The following is an 8374-nucleotide window of genomic DNA, read 5'->3' as shown; positions in this document are numbered from 1 at the left end:
TAAAACATTACCTTATGTTTTTCAGGAATTCAGTATATTCTAGAGAGTTTTAACTCTTAAAAACAACTACTGACAAATCACACAACTCACATTTACATTACATAAAAAAAGCACCAGTACTGTGTTTTTAGAGTATAGTTGTTTCAAATAGCGACACTAATTCGTATGATAACATTATGAGTTACTTAAGAGTTTTTTTTAAACGTGTAAAGCAGTGTAAAATCATGTTCTATTGACACCGATTGATTTACCACTGATTAATATTTGTTTAACTATAAACAAAAACTTTTTAAGTTTGAAACTCTGAAGCTCTTAAGTGTTTTAACTGATCTGAACTTCTAAACTAGAATTTTTATATAGTTAAATGTTTAATAACAGATAACTTTTTTTATAAACATTGTTCTTATTATTGTTTTTTAAAGCACGTTTAGTTTTTAAATAGTAAATTATGAAATAAAATATGCTTAATATAAGTTACTTCTTAAAATAATATTGTGCTATCAAAACTTATATGCATAATATATGCAACGTTCTAAATTTTCAACTTAAACTTTGCTGATATTAAGTTTGCATTTATAATAAACTTTTGTAACAGGACAATTCAAATTCATACAATTTAAATTACGTCCAAACGAAAACAAAATTAAAAGACTATATCTTTATAGTTAGGATATATTTAAAAAGTATAGAAAATACGTACGTAGGTCTTATTATGTCTACTAACCATTTTGTCTTGTTTTTTAAAACTTTAAACATTTTTTGAGATATTTAAAAACTACTTTATTTTAAAAAATATTTTGGCCATATCTGGAAATTCATTTAAAGTCTTGCAAAAAGTAAAAAATGGTTTCTAAATATTATTAAGATTTACATGCATTTTTTTTAATTTATACAAAACGGTCCTGGACAAGATATTTGAAGGTATCCAAGTAGTGTACGACTTAACAACAAAAAGGTTTTTTCATCCACCAGGTCCTAGGACCAAAAAGTCCTAGGTTGGCGCTTGTTTAAGTCCTTCAATAAACAATATAACTTTGTTTTTTTTGAGATTTGGTTTCTTAAAGAATTTTTATCAATTTTGTTAGTCACGTACTTAAAAGATTACTTTAAACTTAAATGAAAACAGCGATTTTGATAAATCGGTTTTGATGATAAATTGTTCAGTTATTTTAAAAAGTTTTTTTCACACGTTTTAAACACAAGTATTAATTATATTAACGTTTACTAAACAATGTTTAACTTAAAAACATTAAAGTTAGACTATGAACAAAGTTGATAGTTAACGTATGTATTTGAGGGATTACAAATATGTTACAATATGTATTTGTTTATAGATACAACATAGTACAAAGATTGCTCACGACTAAAATGTTTAAAACAGATAGTTAGTTTTTAGACTTTGAAAGTCCTACAATTCTTACACTAGGTTTTTTTTTTTGCTTACATTTAACTATAGTTAAAACTTTCTGTTAAAACCAATTATTAGTGACTGTTGTTAATACTTAAATCAATATCAAAAAAAAGAATACTAAAAGAAAAACAATCTTATTTTCTAATCTATTACAAACTGCTATTACTAATAGATAAAATTACATACAACAATTTTAAAATATCGTAAACCATTTTCATGGGAATGATCGAATCAAGAAAATTTTAAGTCTTATACGTATACATTATTTAAGCTGTTGCTTTTATTAACTTTTAATTGCATTTAAGACAAAAACATTTTATATCAACAAACTACTTTTACACAAGTATAATATGACTGTTTATTTAAAGCCGTACCCAGAGACTTATTTCAATAACTTTAACTTAAAACTAATTTTATTCCAATACTTATGTGCTTAATTCAAAAACTTATGCATTTTGAACAGGTTTGTTATAGTAATTAATATAAAAGGTTGTAAAACGCGTCATTTAAAAAAATGGTTTTATTTATGACGTAGCATTACATAAGTTCTTAAATTAATAACAAAACGAAAAGAAGCGTATACAGTGACCTCTCGCTTATTGACGCACATTGTGTCCATAGAAAAAAATGCGTAAAGATATGAGAGATCGTAAAGATACGAGAGGTACCAAATATATTTATATAATGGCTGTTTTTTGATATTGCTTCTAGTTAAAAGCAGACTGGGGACTTTCTAACTTTTAAAAACTGTTTACTTTATTTATAAATATGAAAACAAAATATAAAACTATAAATATAAAAAAAAGAATTAAACTTAAATAAAACATTAATACTTGTAGAAATTGTTTTCTTATTTTAATAATATAAAGAGTTTATGTTTATCTTTATTTATATGTGACTTATTTGATACTTTACATTTATATTCTATTCTATTTAGCACAGTGCTTCTGAACCTTTTTCTAGTGGCAGAACCCTTTTCCAGAGTTCAACTTTTCCGCGGAACCCCTAACTTTAATTTTACATAAAATCTTTAATTAAATAAATGTTCTTTTTTAAGTTTTGAAAGGCTTCGCGGAACCCTAGGGTTCCGCGGAACCCCATTTCAGAATCACTGATTTAGGAAATTCATTGTATAGTCAAACACTTGTTTACAATTAAGAAATGGTGTGTTGTCTATATTTAAATTTTTTTCTATAGTCTTTTAAAAAAATATGCTTTTGGTGCTGTAATAGATTTATTCTTTTGAACAAAATATACAAAATATATGAAAAATTTTTAATAAAAATAATTTATGTTACAACAACTTTTTTCTAATTTAATCTCTTATTGTTAACAAAATTTCTGATAAACTGAAGTATAAATGTTTATTAATTAGTCAAGGAACATAAGTTTACAAAGTCTATAGATATAGAGAGGTGAGTTAGCATTTAAAAAACATATTTTTAATAAAAAATATTCAATTAACCTAATTTGTTCTATATTAAAAAAAATGAAATTTTTATTTTTTGAACTTTTAAGAATTCTAAAATGCGTAACTAAACGAGAGTGCGTAACGTCACGAGTTCGTAAAGATGCGAGAGGTTACTGTACTACTTAATTTAGCGAATTTTAGAAAATTTTAAACATTATTACTACGTCATGACAACTATAACGCTTGTTAAGTTCTAAAGTTCTATAAAGATTTCAAATTGACAAAAGTTTTTATGAAAATTGAATAAATCAGAAATATTTTTATATAAAACATGGGTAAATTTTTTTTTGTTACATAGTTATTAAAATAATTAGCTCTAATTCTATTTGTCGAGCACTTAAGTCCAAAACTTTATAACAAAGCTATAAATAAGTACTTATTTATATACAAATTTGTAGTTCACAAGCTATTTTTATATAACTTAAAAACAGTTTGTACACTTAGTTTAAAGTATAAAATAAAACAGTTTTTTATTTTTAAATTCTTAATCTTTGAAAAATTTAATATCTAATTTTAAAGTACAGAGAACCATACAAATAATTTGTATTAGTGATTAACATAATAAAAAAGAATTGCTTGAAAAAATGTGCTTAAATACAATTGGTTAAAATTTTAGATAAAACAAAACTATAAAAAAGCCACGTATCAATCATATCAAAACCTGTATTTTGTTATAAGCACTTTTTGGCTTTGTTGTCTTTAAAAAATCTTAATCTTAAGCAAGTGATACAAGTGTACCTTTGTTTTTTATTGTAAACTATGTTCATTTACTTTGACAGTGTAATTTTAATCTCTTTATTCTTACTGTGTTACTTACATTAACTGTACTTAAAATTTGTGCTTTATCCGAATAATATAATTTCGTTGTTTGCAGTTTTTCTATCATTGTTATATGCTTTCTTTGTTTTCTATATAAGTTACTTATAACTTAATAAATAAATTTAATTTTGCCTAGTGTTAAGCAACTTCATAGTTGTAGTTTTAAAAATGTTAGAGATAATTTATAAAGATAATTGAGTATTTGAAATTTGTTTGAATTAATTTAAGGTTTTTAAAACTAAAATAAAGGTAATTTTAATCATTAATTACAAAAATAAAGTTTAGTAATTAAAAAAAATATTTAGTTTGACCTTAACATAATTAACGCTTAAACATCACTCTTAATTGTTTAGAAGTTGTTTAATAAACAATGAGTTCAGAAAGAGGCAGCGTACTAAACTGCGGTAACAAGGTAACCACAGCGCGTGGCACTTACACTTTTTATGATGAAATACGTACGAGGTCGGAATCAAAACAACTGTGTAAGAAACATGGAGGAATTATTGCAACTTTGAACACTCAAGAAGAGTTTGAACAAGTCCACAAATTTGCTCACAAGTGTGATAGATGGTATGGTTTAAGCCATCTCTACCACATAGGCTTGTACGTATACGAAGACGAAATGTTTTACTCAGACTGCACTGAATGGGACTACCAAGAGCACCCAAAACTTTATAAGGTTGACAATGGGAAGGGACCTTGCTGGAACGCTGTGTACAGACCTTACGATAAGGTACAGAAATATATTCCAATATTTTTTGTTATGACCACAAGCTTAAGACCATTTGTTTCAACGCATTTGATAATGCCACCACTAAAGCAGAAGGAATAGTACAAAGCAATTTCGGATTTAAAAGCTTTAATATACTAACTTTATTGTTTGCTGCAGTTGCAGTCGGTTTCGCAATAGTCTCTATGCAAAAGAATAGAACGTATGAAGAAGAAATAGCTGAAATGAAACAACATATGAGACTTTAAAAAAATTTGTTTAACTGACCGTCTAAATCTTCAATAACTACAAAAGAAAATTATATTTAGTTTAGAATTATTTTATTTTATATGAAGTATACATTTGTAATTAATTTTATTAGTTCCTAAAACATTTAACTGGCTTGAATTTTTGTTTGTTGCATATTAATTTGGAGAAAATTATTTTATGAATTAATTACATACTTTAGAAATTATTTAGCTTTAAAACTTTACTAAACTATCACTTTTAAACTTAACTTATAAATAAACTATAAATAAAGGTTTAAGGCTCGGATTGATGTAGTTTACTCACAATAATTCTAAAAGTTTGGTTTTATAAAGTTTTCCTGCTTCACCATATATTTTCTTTAGTTTTTTAGTTTTCTAAAAGACATAAACTTAAAATTAAAACAAAGTTCAACAAAAACTATGTACAAAAAAAAAGTTATTTTAAATTGAAAAATAAATCTTAAAAGTTTGTCAATTACTTTGATAAAGTTTAGCTTCTAAGTATTTTATTTCTTCCACTTGCATAACTCGTTTCCTGTTAAGACTTTATAATACAGTTTTAAAGTTTAGAATTAATTATCCGTTATTTATTTAGTGTAAGAATTTTTAATTTCTATACAAGGTTTGTAATAAACATTTTTGATTTGTTAGAAAGAAATTACATCAACATAGAAATCAAAAACAATGTAGTGTAATTCAGGTTATTTAGTTTAAAATGCTTTAATTTCAGCTTTGTTTTGTTTAAAACAACTTAAAAACCGTTTTGTAATAAGTTAAAGAATATTTTCCTAAAATAATTAAGCATTTGAATTGATTTTACTTGTTTAAATTATAATGTAATTAAACTAAACGCTATTAAACTTATTTAGTACATATATGTATTTACAAGTACCTAATATTTTGTATACTTTGGGTTGTTTTTCTAAATGAGTGATTTCAAAGTTTTCAATGCAAAAGCAGAGAATAACTTTTATGATACAAAAAATAACAAATTATTAATCAGTATTTTAGCATCTGGTGATGAAATTTGTGAACTAAAAACAACTCCAAACGACTACTCCTTTAAACTGCAGCATATAAATTAAAAACTGCTTGTTTTTGGTATCATAAGTATTACTTTGTATTTATGTAGAGTCAGTGTTTAATAAATAAACTACTAGCTTAAACCTTTCAATTTCTATTTAAAAAAATAGTTCTTCCTTATTTCAGAAATAGTTTAACAAGCAATGACCTCACAAAGACGCAGTGTACAAAACTGCGGCAAAACTTGACAACTTCGCGCGGAACCTACACGTTTCACAACAAACCGCTTTTCAAGCACAAAGCGGCCGAGCTGTGCATGAAGAACGGGGGGATCCTCGCCACCCTGAACACCCGAGAGGAGTTCGAAGCCGTCCACGAGTTAGCGTACAAGTGCAACAAATGGTGCGGTCCTCTCTACTACCACATCGGCCTGTACGCGTACGAAAACCACATGTTTTACACGGACTGCACGGTGTGGGACTGGGAAAAGCACAGTCACCTATACATGACGGACACCCTGAACGGGCCTTGCTGGACGGCAGTGTACAGGGCGTACACTAAAACGCAGAAAATATATTCGTGTCCTTCTTGTGCCGAATACAAGTACAGGACCATTTGTTTCAACGCGTTCGATAATGCAACCACTAATGCTGAAGAAATAGTACAAGGAGGTTCAGGGTTCAGTTGTTTCAATGTACTGACCTTATTGGTCGCAGCAGTAGCGATCGGTGTTGCAATAGTGTCTATGAAAAAGAACAAAAATTATGATGTAGAAGTACCTGAAGTTAAACAGCAGATACAATTTTAAACAGTTTTAATGTATTGACTGTTTTCTGTATTCCAACAGTTTCTAACTATCTTGTATATATATTTTCTTATATATATTTTTTTCGTATTTTGTTTAAGATTTAAAGCATCAATTATTAACAAGAATTATTTTTATTTTAATATATTACACGTTTAACTCGTTACATTCTTGAATAGCTGTAACTAAACTTTAACTTTGTTATTATTAAAAAATATCACACTCTTTACAAGAACAAAAGAAAAATATTATTAATAAATTATAAAAATGTAAGTTTATTATTAGTAGTAATATTCTTCTTTGTTCTGAAATTAAATATTTAAAAACTGTTAAGATTAGTTTTCTGCATTATTATCAAAATAACGATACAAACCTTGACCCTAAAATTTTAGAAATAAAGTATTATCAGAAAACTAAAAAGTTTTTTCGATTTAATAAACAACTATAACATACAACCTTACTAAATCTCGTTGATTAATAATACAACAAGCAAAATATTGACCTGTTTTAGAGATGTGTTCTCGAGTAATAGAGTTTTAATTAAGATGTTTTATTGTTTGGTTAAGGTAAAACTTATAAACCTTTTCAGTTTAGTTTAATAGAGTTTTTACTTACTTATATTACATAAATTGTACGTGAATAGAAAAAATTTAAAGCACGATACAGGGGCAAATTTGGTTTTTAGTCTTTTTGTTAATATTACCATAATATAAAGCAAAATACGACTATAGGCTAATTAATTAAGTCTACATTTCCAAAGCATAAATATTTAGAACAATCTATAATTTTATAACATGGCCCCCAAAAACTATTCCATTGTAGCCTTCTTAGCAGAAAATTAAAAACTACCACACTCTTTATTAGATATTTACCCCATATCGCTTAAATTGCCTATAAAGGATCCATAAAGCCCTGTTTAGTAAACACTGTTTACACACGCGTCACAAACTCACAAAAAAAAACAGCTTTTCTTTATATATTTTTAATTAGAAAAAAAATTATTAGGTACTTAAAAACTATTTATAATACATTATGTGATAAGATTATTCACTATACTACTTTTTTTGAAAAATATAGTAGTGTTTTATTAACAAATACTTAATGTAAGTTTTGTTAAGAAAATTTTAAAGTTTTCAGCCTTTCTTAAAAGTCTTTAATTAAAACTTATAAAAACTATTAAAAAAAGTTTTTTGTAATTTGTTAGAGATCAAGGAGCAGTTTTGTAAATACTTTATTTCATCTTTGTTTATTTTAAGGTCACTAAAAACTGTAAATTATTATAAAACATGAGCAAATTCTATTCAAGATGAAAGATTGCTGATAAAACTTTAAAGGAAGAAAAGGAATACAGTATGTAATATTATGACTTTAACAGTAACGGTATTCAGTTTTTAGGATTTGTCTAATGCTTGTGATGTTTTTAACATGTTTAACACAAAGTTTATGAGAACTTAAATTAAGTAGTTTCTTTTTATTTAGGAATATTATAGACTTTTAAAGAATATCTTAATTAATTAAAGCAAAATGTACAAACTTAAAATTGTTTTATTTTTTATTTTTAGACAAAAGAGCAAGCTAATAACAGCTAAGATGTAAAAAGAAAGATTTTTGTTTGAATAAAATCTTGTTATTTTTGTTAGTTTCCAAAATGTTTAGTAAATTTAGTCTTTTCATAATTGAAAAATTTTATATCAAAGTCTTTGAAGAATGCTTCGTTTTATTGTCTGTTTTTTTTTACTTAACAACTAAACTTTTACGTTGTTTTAAATGTAAAAATTTGTTTTTATTAATAAATATTTAGTTTATGCTGCTAACTTTCCAAAGTAAGCTTAAAGATATTTTATGTTTTTTTCTCAACTAAATATTT

This window comes from Thalia democratica, chromosome 1 (genome assembly GCF_965202585.1).
Source record: "Thalia democratica chromosome 1, ktThaDemo2.hap1.1, whole genome shotgun sequence".
In the NCBI taxonomy this organism is placed as follows: domain Eukaryota; kingdom Metazoa; phylum Chordata; class Thaliacea; order Salpida; family Salpidae; genus Thalia; species Thalia democratica.
The sequence above is the reverse complement of the archived record's forward strand: the minus strand, read 5'-3'. Positions refer to the sequence as shown.